Source organism: Triticum aestivum, chromosome 2A (genome assembly GCF_018294505.1).
Source record: "Triticum aestivum cultivar Chinese Spring chromosome 2A, IWGSC CS RefSeq v2.1, whole genome shotgun sequence".
Lineage (NCBI taxonomy): Eukaryota > Viridiplantae > Streptophyta > Magnoliopsida > Poales > Poaceae > Triticum > Triticum aestivum.
The window spans coordinates 103032312-103045501 of record NC_057797.1 but is presented as its reverse complement, the minus strand read 5'-3'; the positions used below and the strand labels follow the sequence as shown (position 1 = coordinate 103045501).

The window sequence follows — 13190 nt, the reverse complement described above, 5'->3', positions numbered from 1 at the left end:
CTGCAATGTAACTCTTTTGAGGTGGCGCACACGAGTCCACATATTCACCATATCAATACACCACTATGGATCCGCTCCCGTCTCCCTACGAGAACGCCATTCATAGCACTCACGCTTATCTTGCGTATTTTAGAGTATCCACTTTCACTTGTCTATGAACTGATATAAGCAACCCAGAAGTCCTTTATCGCGGACACGGCTATTCGAATAGATGATGTTAACCCTGCAGGGGTGTACTTCTTCATACATGTTTCCACCACTTAGCGTCTGCACATGACATGTGCTCGGCAGACTTCAAGCGAAAGCCGACGTGGGTGTAGACCACGACCTACCTAAACACTCAAGTCTCTAGTCCAGGTTTATCGCCTATTCGGGTTCCATCCATGAGGAGATCCGGCCGGAGTTTCGCTCACAGCCCCAAACGATGTGAACAGGGTTCCGTGACACCAAATGGGCGCCCGGTATACCCGGCCACGTGCCTACCGCATCACAGCCCACCCCTCCGGTCAGCGCTGTCCACGGCCTCCAGCATACTACAAACACCAGAAACTACTTGCAACTCCTGGATAGAGGACTAGGGTGAATAAGAAGTCGAGCGGGGTCATATTTCAGGGCCCAATGCATGGTAGTAGCTGAATCATGGATCACAAACACAGAACTCAGTTCCTAAGGACGGCTTCAATGAGACAACCCACCATGTACTCCTACATGGCCTCTCACCGACACCTTTTACCAAATCGTGTTCACACACTTAGCTCACACACAGTAGGACATGTTCACACACCTCTGATTCATCCCCGATGAATCAGACCTGACTCAACTCTAAGCAGTAGCAGGCATGACAAACAAGCATGAATGAGTAGGCACAACAGGGCTCAAACAACTCCTACTCATGCTAGTGGGTTTCATCTATTTACTGTGGCAATGGCAGGTCATGCAAAGGATAAAGGGGTTCAGCTACCGCATCAAGTAACAGATGAATCGGTGTTGTCCTAATGCAGTAAAAGGGAGCAGGAGCGAGAGAGTAGGATTGTATCGGAATGAACAAGGGGTTTTTTCTTGCCTGGCACTTCTGAAGATAGCATTGAGTCTTCATCAGTGTCAACGATCACATCATCGGTTCACGTCTATCGAGAGGGGGCAAATACCGGCAACACAGAAGGGAACACAATCAATGCAATGCACAATATGATGCATGATCATGACATGGCAAAATGAATGTGTTTTGGGCTAATGCATCTAGCAACAAGTTAAATGGGGTTGGTTTGAATACAAGATTCAAATTCAAACTCCATATGTGATTATTTAAATGCCATTTAATTGAATTGTCCTAAACAGCAGCTATAAGTTGTTCTAACATGCATGAAAATGGTACAGATGGATTCCTTGAATTTTTCTAATAATTTTTCATATATAAATTATTTAATTTGGAGTTACGGTTAATTTTCTATGATTTATTGAAGTTTTAGCTATTTTCTGAAATTTCCTGAATAATAATAAATCCAGAAAATACTTATTGCGTCAGCATTGCGTCACTATGACGTCAGCAGGTCAACAGACGCTGCTGCTGGTCAAACCTGACCAGTGGGGTCCACTGGTCAGTGACTGGGGCTGGTTAGTGCCGCTGACGTGTGGGCCCGGTCAACGGCCACGTCAGCACGGTCAAAACTGACGCGTGGGGCCACTGCAATTAGACTAAACTAAACAGAAAAATAAACTAATCCTAATTAGGCGCAGGGGCCCACATGGCAGTGGCTCATAGGGGGATTAGCCCCTAACTAAGTGGCCACATCGGCCCGCCGGAGTTTGGCCGGCGGCGACCACAGAGCACGGCGGGGCACGCCGGACTTGCGCTAGGGGCATTGGATTCGCGCGCTGAGGGCACCTGGGCATAGCCCCCGCTCTTGCGCATCCGGAGAGCCAAATGGGAGGGGCTGGGGTGGATCAAGCTCGCCGGAGTCGAGCTCGTGGCGGTGGCCGGCGTTCGGGTCTCAGCGGTTTCGGCACTAGGGTGCACGGGAGGGGAAACGAGTGGTGGACTTGGCCTTCTGGGGAGCTCCTGAGCACGGGCCTGAGGTCGGACGCGAGCTACGCTAGCTAGAGCGACGGCAGCGGCATGGCCGGCGGCGGTGGGGTTTCGGCCTTGGTAGATAACCTAGCTACGGCGCGCGAACGACGAAACAGAGAGGGGGAAACGGACGGAGAGCTCACGTAGACCCTGTAGAGGTGGACGGCGAGCTTGAGGGAGGCCGGACGGGGACGGATTTGACGGCGGCGACCCGCGGTGGCCGAGGAGGGGAACGGCGAAGCTGGCAGCATCCAGGGCTTCCGGCGCCTTCCGTCTTGGTGAGGAGGAAGAGGGGGACGGGGCGGAGCTTCTTGGCGCTTAGGCGAGGCGTGGGGTGGCCGGTGGCTACGGTGGTTCTCGTTGGCGGCGGTGGGCGCGTTCAGTGAGAGAGGGAGAGATCCAGGGAAGGGGGCGAGAGCGCGGGAGAGTGAGGGAGAGAGGTAGGGAGGTGTGTGGCGCTCGGGGGAGGCGTCCAGAGCGTCGAGGAAGGAGAGCGGCAAGCAGGAGGTGGCCGGGGCTCTCGGGCGCGCGCCACGCCTCGGTCCTTCTGGCGAGGAGGAAGACGACAGGGGGGGAGGCGGTAGTGGGCTGGGCCGGAACAGAAGCTGGGCCGGCTCTGCTGCAGGTGAGCGCCAGGTAAGTGACTGGGCTTCTCTCTTTTTTTTTTATATTTCCTGTGCTGTTTTCTATTTAATTGCCACTGAATTCAAATTCAAACAAATTTGAAAACAGTGCCAAAACTCCCCTGGAAAATTTTATGTCACTTAAGGTCTACTCCTCATAAACATAAAATATCTCAGGGCATTTGAAAATATATTCATTATATATTATGAATATAACTCCAAATTCAAATAAAATATTGATTTAAAATCAAAGCCCAAATAATTCCTTAGAAATGTCCCAAAATTTTGGTTTGATTTATAACTCTTGCCAAAATTGTCAGAGCTATTTCTAGGGCATTTTGGATTAACTGATTGCAATTTTAGGGTTTCTTGCCCCTTTATTAAAATGATTTCCGAGGCTTTCAATTTCCTCATTTCAACTTTCGGAATATAGACATGATGCACACATGAAGCTAGCCTAGAGCATTACCAGAAGCTAGGGATGTGACATGTTAGCAATTGCCACATTTTACGAAATCTGGCAAATGGATGTCAAAATTGCATTCCTTAAGGGATTTCTTAAAGAAGAGTTGTATATGATGCAACAAGAGGGTTTTGTCAATCCTAAAGGTGATAACAAAGTATGCAAGCCCCAGCGATCCATCTATGGACTGGTGCAAGCATCTCGAAGTTGGAATATATACTTTGATAAAGTGATCAAAGCATATGGTTGTATACACACTTGCGGTGAAGCCTGTATTTACAAGAAAGTGAGTGGGAGCACTACAGCCTTTCTGATAAGTATATGTGAATGACATATTGTTGATCAGAAATGATGTAGAATTTTTCTGGAAAGCATAAAGGAGTGTTTGAAAGGTGTTTTTCAAAGAAATACCTCGATTAAGCTACTTGCATATTGAGCATCAAGATCTATAGAGATAGATCAAGACGCTTGATATATTTTCAATAAGTACATACCTTGACAAGATTTTGAAGTAGTTCAAAAATGGAACAGTCAAAGAAGGAGTTCTTGCCTATGTTGCAAGGTATGAACTTGAGTAAATACTCAAAACCCAACCACGGCAGAAAATATAAAGAGAATGAGAAGTCATTTCCTATGCCTCAGTCATAGGTTCTATAAAGTATGGTATGCTATGTACCAGACCAATTGTGTACCTCACCAAGAGTTTGGCAAGAGGGTACAATAGTGATCCAGGAGTGGATCACTAGACATGGGCCAAAATTATCCTTAGTGGAATAAGGATATGTTTCTCGGTTATGGAGGTGACAAAAGTTCATCATAAAGAGTTAGGTTGATACAAGTTTTGACACCGATCTGGATGACTACGAGTCTCAATCTGGATACATATTGAAAGTGGGAGCAATTAGCTGGAGTAGCTCCGTGCAGAGTATTTTAGACATAGAAGTTTGCAAAATACATACGGATCTGAATGTTGCAGACCTGTAGACTAAACTTCTCTCACAAGCAAAACATGATCACTCTTTGGGTGTTAATCACATAGCGATGTGAACTAGATTATTGACTCTAGTAATCCTTTTGGGTATTAGTCACATGGAGATGTGAACTAATCACATAAAGATGTGAACTATTGGTGTTAAATCACATGACGATGTGAACTAGATTATTGACTCTAGTGCAAGTGGGAGAATGAAGGAAATATGCCCTAGAGGCAATAATAAAGTTGTTATTTATATTTCCTTATATCATGATAAATATTTATTATTCATGCTAGAATTGTATTAACCGGAAACTTAGTGCATGTGTGAGTACATAGACAAACAGAGTGTCCATAGTATGCCTCTACTTGACTAGCTCGTTAATCAAAGATGGTTAAGTTTCCTAGCCATGGACATGTGTTGTCATTTGATGAACGGGATCACATCATTAGAGAATGATGTGATGGAAAAGACCCATCTATTAGCTTAGCATAATGATTGTTTAGTTTATTCATATTGCTTTTTTCATGAATTATACAAGTTCCTATGACTATGAGATTATGCAACTCTCAAATACTGGAGGAACACTTAGTCTGCTATCAAATGTCACAACATAACTGGGTGATTATAAAGATGCTCTACAGGTGTCTCCAATGGTGTTTGTTGGGTTGGCAGAGATCGATATTAGGATTCGTCACTCCGTGTATCAGAGAGGTATATCTGGGCCCTCTCGGTAATGCACATCACTATAAGCCTTGCAAGCAATGTGACTAATGAGTTAGTTGCGGGGTGATGCATTACGGAACGAGTAAAGAGACTTGCCGGTAACGAGATTGAACTATGTATGAGGATAACGACGATCGAATCTCGGGCAAGTAACATAGCGATGACAAAGGGAACAACGTATGTTGTTATGCGGTTTGACCGATAAAGATCTTCGTAGAATATGTAGGAGCCAATATGAGCATCCAGGTTCTGCTATTGGTTATTGACCGGAGATGTGTCTTGGTCATGTCTACATAGTTCTCAAACCCGTAGGGTCCGCACGCTTAACGTTCGATGATGATTGGTATTATGAGTTATGTGATTTGATGTACCGAAGGTTGTTCGGAGTCCTGGATGAGATCACGGACATGACGAGGAGTCTCGAAATGGTTGAGACGTAAAGATCGATATATTGGAAGGATATATTCGGACATCGGAAAGGTTCCGAGTGATTCAGATATTTTCCGGAATACTGGGGAGTTACGGGAATTCTCCAGGAGAAGTAATGGGCCTTATTGGGCTTTAGTGGAGAGAGGGGAGAAGGGCCAAGAGGTGGCGCCCGCCTCCCCCTTCCCAAACCGAATTGGACAAGGGGTGGGGGCACGACCCCCCTTTCCTTCTCCCTCTCCCTCTCTTTCCTTCTCTCCTACTCCGAATAGGAAAGAGGAGGGGAATCCTACTTGGACTGGGGAGTCCTAGTAGGATTCCCCACACCTGGCGCGCCCCCTTAGAGCCGGCCACCTCTTCCCTCCCGTCCTTTATATACGTGGCCAGGGGGCACCCCATAGACACACAAGTTGATCTCTTAGCTGTGTGCGGTGCCCCCCTCCACAGATTTCCACCTCAGTCATATCGTTGTAGTGCTTAGGCGAAGCCCTGCATCGGTAATTTCATCATCACCGTCATCACGCCGTCGTGCTGACGAAGCTATCCCCCAACACTTAGCTGGATCTAGAGTTCGTGGGACGTCACCGAGCTGAACGTGTGCAGATCGCGAGGGTGCCGTACCTTCGGTGCTAGGATCGGTCGGATCGTGAAGACGTACGACTACATCAACTGTGTTGTCATAATGCTTCCGCTTACGGTCTACGAGGATACGTGGACAACACTCTCACCTCTCGTTGCTATGCATCACCTAGATAGATCTTGCGTGCATAGGAATTTTTTTGAAATGATTGTGTTCCCCAACACCTTTAAATGGGAGGAAGTTTACTTGGGCTAACAACCAGCCTAAACCCACATATGAAAAACTAGATAGAATCCTAATCTGCCCAGATTGGGAGGATCATTATCCCCTGACTGAGGTGTATGCACTTGAGAGAGAACTGTCAGATCATACTCCCCTGATCCTTGATACAGGGGAAAACACATATACACCACCTATTTTTAGATTTGAAAACTCCTGGATGATGAGGGAGGGTTTCAAAGATTTTGTCATTAGAACCTGGACTGCACACTACCATGGTGATACTATGGAACAGTGGCAGAGAAGAATGAGAGTGTTTAGACAAAAAGTAAGAGGGTGGATTCTTAATTCTGATGCTTGGTATGGGAAAATTAAAAAGGAGATTTTAATGAAATTAGATGCAATAAACAAAAATGCTGAGGTTATGGGCCTCTCTGCTCTGGACAGAGAAGAGCAAAAAGACTTAAGGGCCCAATTACACAGACTGTTAGAACAAGAAGAAATGAAATGGCTACAGAGATATAAAGACAAAGAAATTAAAGATGGAGATTGTAATACAAAATACTATCATGCTAAGGTGAATGGTAGAAGGAGAAAACACAGAATTCTATCTTTAAAACAAGAGGAAGGAGTGGTTGAGGGACAAGAAAATCTTATTAGATACATTACTGATTTTTACAAAAAAAATGTTTGGTCAACCAGACACATCCTCAATCCAACTGAATGATTTGGGGGGGGCAATCAATTACTAGGGAACAGGCTGATGAACTAATTAAACCTTTTTCAATGGAAGAACTTCAGGAAGTGGTTTTTGGGATGGAAAAAATAGAAGTCCTAGCCCTGATGGATTACCAGTGGACTTCTATCAACATTTTTGGGATACTGTCAAATGGGATTTGATGAAACTTCTGAATGAATTCCATGAAGGTAAGTTGGATATATCTAGGATCAATTATGGGATTATCACTTTGGTCCCAAAAAATGAGGATGCTAAGCAAATCCAAAAGTTCAGACATGTATGTTTATTAAGTGTTAGCTTTAAGATTGTCACTAAAGTATTGATGAATAGGCTGGGTAGGATCATAAAACCTATTATCTTACCTACTCAAACTGCTTTCATCAAAGGGAGATACATCATGGAGGGAATTGTGATCCTCCATGAAGCTCTTAATTCTATACACTGTTAAAAACAAAGTGCTATGATGTTCAAAGTAGATTTTGAGAAGGCATATGACAAAATAAAGTGGCCATTTGTTTACAAAATGCTTAAAATGAAACAATTCCCTGATAAATGGTGTGATCTGGTCATGCACACTATGATAGGAGGGCAGGTGGGGATTAAGGTGAATGATAGGATTGGCCCTTACTTCAAAACTTATAAAGGGTTGAGGCAGGGGGATTCTATGTCACCATTACTGTTTGACATAGCTGCGGATGCCTTGGCTATAATCTTAGATAAAGTCAAACATGCAGGTTATGTCAAAGGGGTGCTGACTGAACTTGGGGACAATGGGGTGAACATGCTGCAATATGCATATGATACCATTTTCCTTCTTGATGATAACGAGGAGAGTGCTAAAAATCTTAAACTCATTCATATCTTTTGAGCAAATGTCTGGACTAACTATTAATTTCCACAAAAGTGAGGTGTAACTATTTGGGGAGTCCAAAGACAAAGGAGAAATATATCAAGAAATTTTTACCTGTAACAAAGGGGAGATTCCATTCAAATATTTGGGACTGCCTGTTACCAATGTGAGATTAGGAAATAAATTTTGGAAGAGCATGAATGAAAAAATAAAAAAGAGATGTGCTTGCTGGCAAGGAAGGTTATTAAATATAGTTGGGAGAGTAACTCTAGTCCAGGCCTGCCTGACAAATATGCCTATGTATAAGATGTCCATCTATCCCCTGCCAGTAGGGATTAGGAAGAAAGCAGATTTCTTCAGAGCTAGATTAGTCTGGCAGGAGAGTGAGGATAAAAAGAAATACCATCTAGTCAACTGGAAAACATGTTGCTTGCCAAAGGAATTGGGTGGCTTAGGTATATTGAATCTTGAGTATATGAATAAAGCCTTGCCAGAAAAATGGCTATGGAAGCTAGAGACAGAAGATGGGATGTGGGCCAAAATCCTTTTAAATAAATATGTTAAAGGAAAATATATCTCTGGAAATTAGAAGAAGCCTGGTTATTCCCAGTTTTGGGGAGCCCTGATGTGGATCAATGACATTTATTATAAAAATGTTAAGAAAAATTAGGAGATGGAATAAATACTAGGTTATGGGAAGACTGGTGGGTAGGATCAAAACCATTAAAAGAGGCCTATCCAAGCCTGTATTTCATCAGTCTAAACCATGACATTTCAGTGGCCCGGTCCATTGACATGAGATGGGAGGGTTTTGAGTTTAGAAGAAATTTATCTAAAGACAAAAGAGCTCTACGGGAGAGTTTGAAAACCAGATGTGAAGAAGTGAGAATGTATGAGGGCAAAGATCAGCCGATGTGGACGCTGACAGCCAACAGACAATTCTCTATGAGGTCGTTATATCAATAGTTAGTAAAAACAGATGTAGGCTTCCCACACAAATTCCTTTGGAAGGTGAAAATCCCAGCGAAAATTAAGATGTTTCTATGGATGATTGCCAGAAAAAGTATACTAACCAGAGATAATCTTGTAAAAAGAGGGTGGAAAGGGGATCAAATATGTGTGTTCTGTGGCCAAAATGAAAATATAGATCATCTTTTTTTCTCTTGCTCCACTGCAAGGCTACTCTGGAGCTTGATAAAGTGCTCATTCAATTTAAAAACAACCCCATATGGGGTTGGTGATTGTCTGGGCACCTGGATTAGGAAATTCAAAAAAGAGGATAAAAATTAGTGCTAGTTGGAATGTCTGCAATTCTCTGGGCTATTTGGAAATGTCGAAATGATATAATTTTTCAAGATAAATTGGTCAATGATCCCATGAAGTTGGTAAAACGAACTTGTAATTGGATTGTGGATTGGGCTATTTTGCAGAGAAAAAAACCAGGACAAAACCTACTGATGATGGGGGCAAGGCTAATCGGGCGAGTAGCAAGTGAGATCTATAGAGCTTCGCAGGGATGGAGAGCTGGAGTTCCTCGCCTGACGAACTGAAGATTTCGTTTCCTGATGTTAGCTTGATTTTACTCTCTTGCGTAGTCCGCTGGAGGTTACGCCCTCTCTGTCAAATGGGTCGCCTATGACCCCGAAGAACTTAAGCTTGATCGTTGCCTTTTGAGATGGTTTCCTTGGATATTGGTAGTTTTAAGTAGGTTGCACGTCTGTAGTGAACTGATACTGGTGATGGTTTCGTTAATGAAATCGGAGCCCCCCTCTTTTGCTCAAAAAAACTGGCAGCACCTTCTTCCCTGTGAATTCTCGCGAGAAGCAGCACCTTCTTCCCTGTGAATTCTCGCGAGAAGGCGCCATGGTTCCTACACCCACCGGTATAGGTGAGCCAGCAGCCGCTCTCTCTCTCTCTCTCTCTCTCTCTCGCTCTGTGTGTGTGTGCCGTGCAGCCATGGTTGTCGGGGGAAATCTGGAGTCGTGAGGGTAAGGAACAAAACCTAGATCGGGGCCGTTGCCTCGTTCGGCATGGAGATTGTGAAGAGGTTCTGGCGAGGCGATTACCGCGCTCGTGGATTCGCGTTCCATCTCGCAGCGGCGTGTTCGGTTCATAGGTTAACCGCCGCCTCCTCACAACAGTGGCGAGTATAGGATCGTAGAACTAAGGGATCAACAATTTACATGCACAACGCATGCATAACATAACCTCGATACATATGTTTGAAAACTGTTTTGGAAGTGTTATAATTTGGTCTCTATATCATTAAGCTTGTAGTAATCCAGTGTTACATATATGGTATAAATTGTTTTGCATAGTTGTAGGGGGTGCCTCACAACCCCTAAAACCCCTCCCCCTCGGCCTCCGTCGAATCCAAAAAAGCTGGCACACATCCTCAGCTAGTCACATCAGATCCACCGTCTCGCAATACGCTTACTTATGTTTTGGTTTATCTGCAGAACTTTCTTACAAAATCCCAAACATAGTCAAGCTGCTTTTCGAGACACCCTCTGGCTTCGCACTTTTCTCTTTTGATAAGAGATACCTCGACAAACATATTGAGGTACTACCCGATTATTTGTTCTTTCTTCGGTGCTGAAATGTGTCAAGCATCGTCTAATTAACCTTTTCTGTTTTTCTTCAGGACATCTGGGTATACTTCGTGGGTGAATATTGGCATCAAAATGTTTGTAACCCCATCATTTTCCTCTTCCTTACTAAGACTTGTCAGTAGTAATGCTTGTAGAGTTCACCACATGGCTTCCACATTGCTTCCATGGGGGGGCCTTATTATCCATTAGATTTTACTTCACACTAAAGTGACAAACATTGAGAAACGTATCCTGCAAGTGTGGCGAGCTATTGGGGATTGTGGAACCTATTAGGGTTACTAAATGACATGATACTATTGTTAAGAATGCCACCATCTTTTTTTCCTAAAAATACCGAACAATAAGCGCTACGTAACGCATGAACAGGTTCAGAGTTCTACTGAATAGATTTGAATAAAACAAAATTTGAGCAAGGCTATGTATTTCTGGCTGACACAATACTATTGAATTACCACGCAACCTGTCACAACTGAGGCACATTTCATAATATTAGTATTTGACAAGCTTTGTGTTTTTGTCTCTAACATGCTTGCCTTTGTTCCTCAGATCATCTGGCTGCATGAATTCCAAAAGTTTGAGGACAAGTCGGACGCCATTGACCTTACAAATGGAAAATAGGCAAAGACATGAACATGCTGATCATGAACTACTACTACTCTGATGACAAACTAATTGTTGGAAGCCTTGCATATAAAGAAATAATTGAAGAATCACTGGTTTGTGTAACTTTGTAAGCTCCCTATTGTGTATGCATGTGCAGCAGTACAATTCACCACTTTCTTTTTCAGGGGCTAACATGTGTGTACAATGATGACGCTGTGACGGAGGTGATGTGGGGTGTGCAGAATATCATGCACACTTTAGTGCCTCAAGAACAATATGAGATTAGTAAGGAGGACCTGATCCTGAGCCACAGGCTGAATATGATCTTAAATCTACATGACATTGTAGTCAAGAAAGATATGGTGAGTTATTAGTGCTTGTCCTTCTATTGTCTGATACACAATGTTTTCTACTTTATTGCTGCTATCTCATCATATAATGTTCCTTTCTGGTTCCATTCTGCACTCACAACACTATATTGCCAGTGACAAAATGTTTTTGTAGAAACATTGTTATCATAAGCTGACTTTTGAGACTCTGAATTTGTTTGATTCATCTTCCAGAATATGCATGTTTCTTTTTTTCATGTTTCTTTCAGCGATTAAGCAATGCTCATTTTTGTCCAGATTAATGAGTGTATTATTGAGAAGGCCAGCAAGGTGCATCATATCGACATGCGCGAAGAAGAACATTTAGTTTTCTTGCACGAACGCTTGCTGAGGATTTCAGGACGTTTTCCAAAGTCGACATCGAGGAGTGGAGCTTATTCAAACTTGCGACAGCGTTGAAGTTGATGTTCGATCCTCATGGAGGGCTTAAAGCTGGTGATGCAGATGAGGTGAATTATAATTCCATCTGCAAAAGCTTCGGTTATGTCTGATATTCTGGAAAGTTGTCATTTAGCTATGGTCTGAAGTACATGTTTGTTTTCTTCAGATGTTCACGCGCGCTGAGCTTACAATGATGTCGCGTGATGTGCCTCGATACCATGGGATGATAAGTAAGAACATTGTCTTGGCAATCTACAATGATGTTGTTACTCTCCAAGAGGACAAGGTGAAGTTGCTTACTAGTAGAAAAAGGGTCAAATGTTCAGCTCATTAGCCCCGGTTTATATTTAAGCCGACACTAATGTGACCATTAGTGCCGGTTCCAACAGCTAGGCGGGCCGCTCTCATTAGTACCGGTTCATGCCGAACCTTTAGCACCGGTTCGTGCCACGAACCGGTACTAAAGAGAGTGGTGGCGGGATGTTGTCAGTCTGTGGCCCCTCCAGCACCTTTAGTATCGGTTGGTGGCACGAACCGGTACTAAAGGTCGTCCTATGTAAACCCTTCGTCCACCCGCGAGCGAGCGAGCTCTGTTTTCCCCCTTTCCCCTCTCCTCTTTGTTCTTCCCCTCTATACCTCGAGCTCATCACATATTTTTCCCAAAATTTGTCAAGATTTGATGGCCCCCATCCATTCAAGTGATCACAAAGGTAAGCAACTTTGTCCTTTCATCTCTCATTGCTAGATTAGCTCTTGCAATGCTTTATATAGTGATTAATTTGTGGGTTTTAGTAATTTGGGAGGAATTAATGTGGTAGTTTATTTGATTTATATGAAATTTTGAGCTCAAAATAACTCTTAGTTTGCATATGTAGGTGTGGTTTACTTGGTGCCTTCCCGTCTCCGTCCTAACCACCATCGATCGTCCGCACCGTCCTGTCGCCGGCACCACCTTGTGGGGTGAGCCTCTTGTTTCTTATCTTTTTTATATAAAAAAAATCATGTTTGTGTGATTTAGATATATAGTTACTTGTATAATTATCTTACCCGTACATTGTTTGTTATTCATAGTGCCATGGTTTTGGTATCTTTCCCCGTCGGCCCTCGTCCGGGTTATGATTTGGATGTGGCATATTTTCTTTTATAACTATTTGTTGCATTTCGTGTTTATGACTAATTGTGCCCATCAAGTTGACATAGATATTTTTACCTAGGAGGTATGTGAACCGGAAATTCCAACCGACCCTATTGTCGAGAGGTTAAATTTAGTTGAAAGAGAAAACGAGTATTTGAAAGAAAAATTGAAAAGAATTGAGGGGGAGAAGATGGAATTGGAGTTGCATGTTGCCGATGTTGTTGATGATCACAAGATCAAGATGGAGAAAAAGCGCTTGCAGATTAGAAAGATTAGAAACTATGCCATTGATAGTGAGGCTTGGTATCATTATGCTGTTGGATCAATTGTTACCTTAGTTGCGATCTTGATCACATTTTTTGTTGCATTTAAATGCTTTAGCTAGAGAGTTATTTGTATGTT

General features: G+C 43.3%; 1 long non-coding RNA gene across 7 annotated transcripts in view; it reads left to right on the top strand.

Moving 5' to 3' along the window:
- Positions 1-11958, top strand: part of LOC123187814 (uncharacterized) — a 29251-nt gene extending 17293 nt beyond the window's left edge. For 5 of the 7 annotated variants that reach the window (XR_006494139.1, XR_006494135.1, XR_006494136.1 and 2 more), the window contains 6 exons: positions 10128-10231; positions 10313-10354; positions 10827-10996; positions 11069-11245; positions 11510-11721; positions 11820-11958. This is a non-coding gene — a long non-coding RNA (uncharacterized lncRNA). Of the gene's footprint in view, positions 1-9098; positions 9557-10127; positions 10232-10312; positions 10355-10826; positions 10997-11068; positions 11246-11509; positions 11722-11819 lie in introns of all 7 variants that reach the window. The other 2 variants (XR_006494137.1, XR_006494140.1) reach the window with 1 other exon arrangement.
- Positions 11959-13190: the final 1232 nt, after the last annotated feature.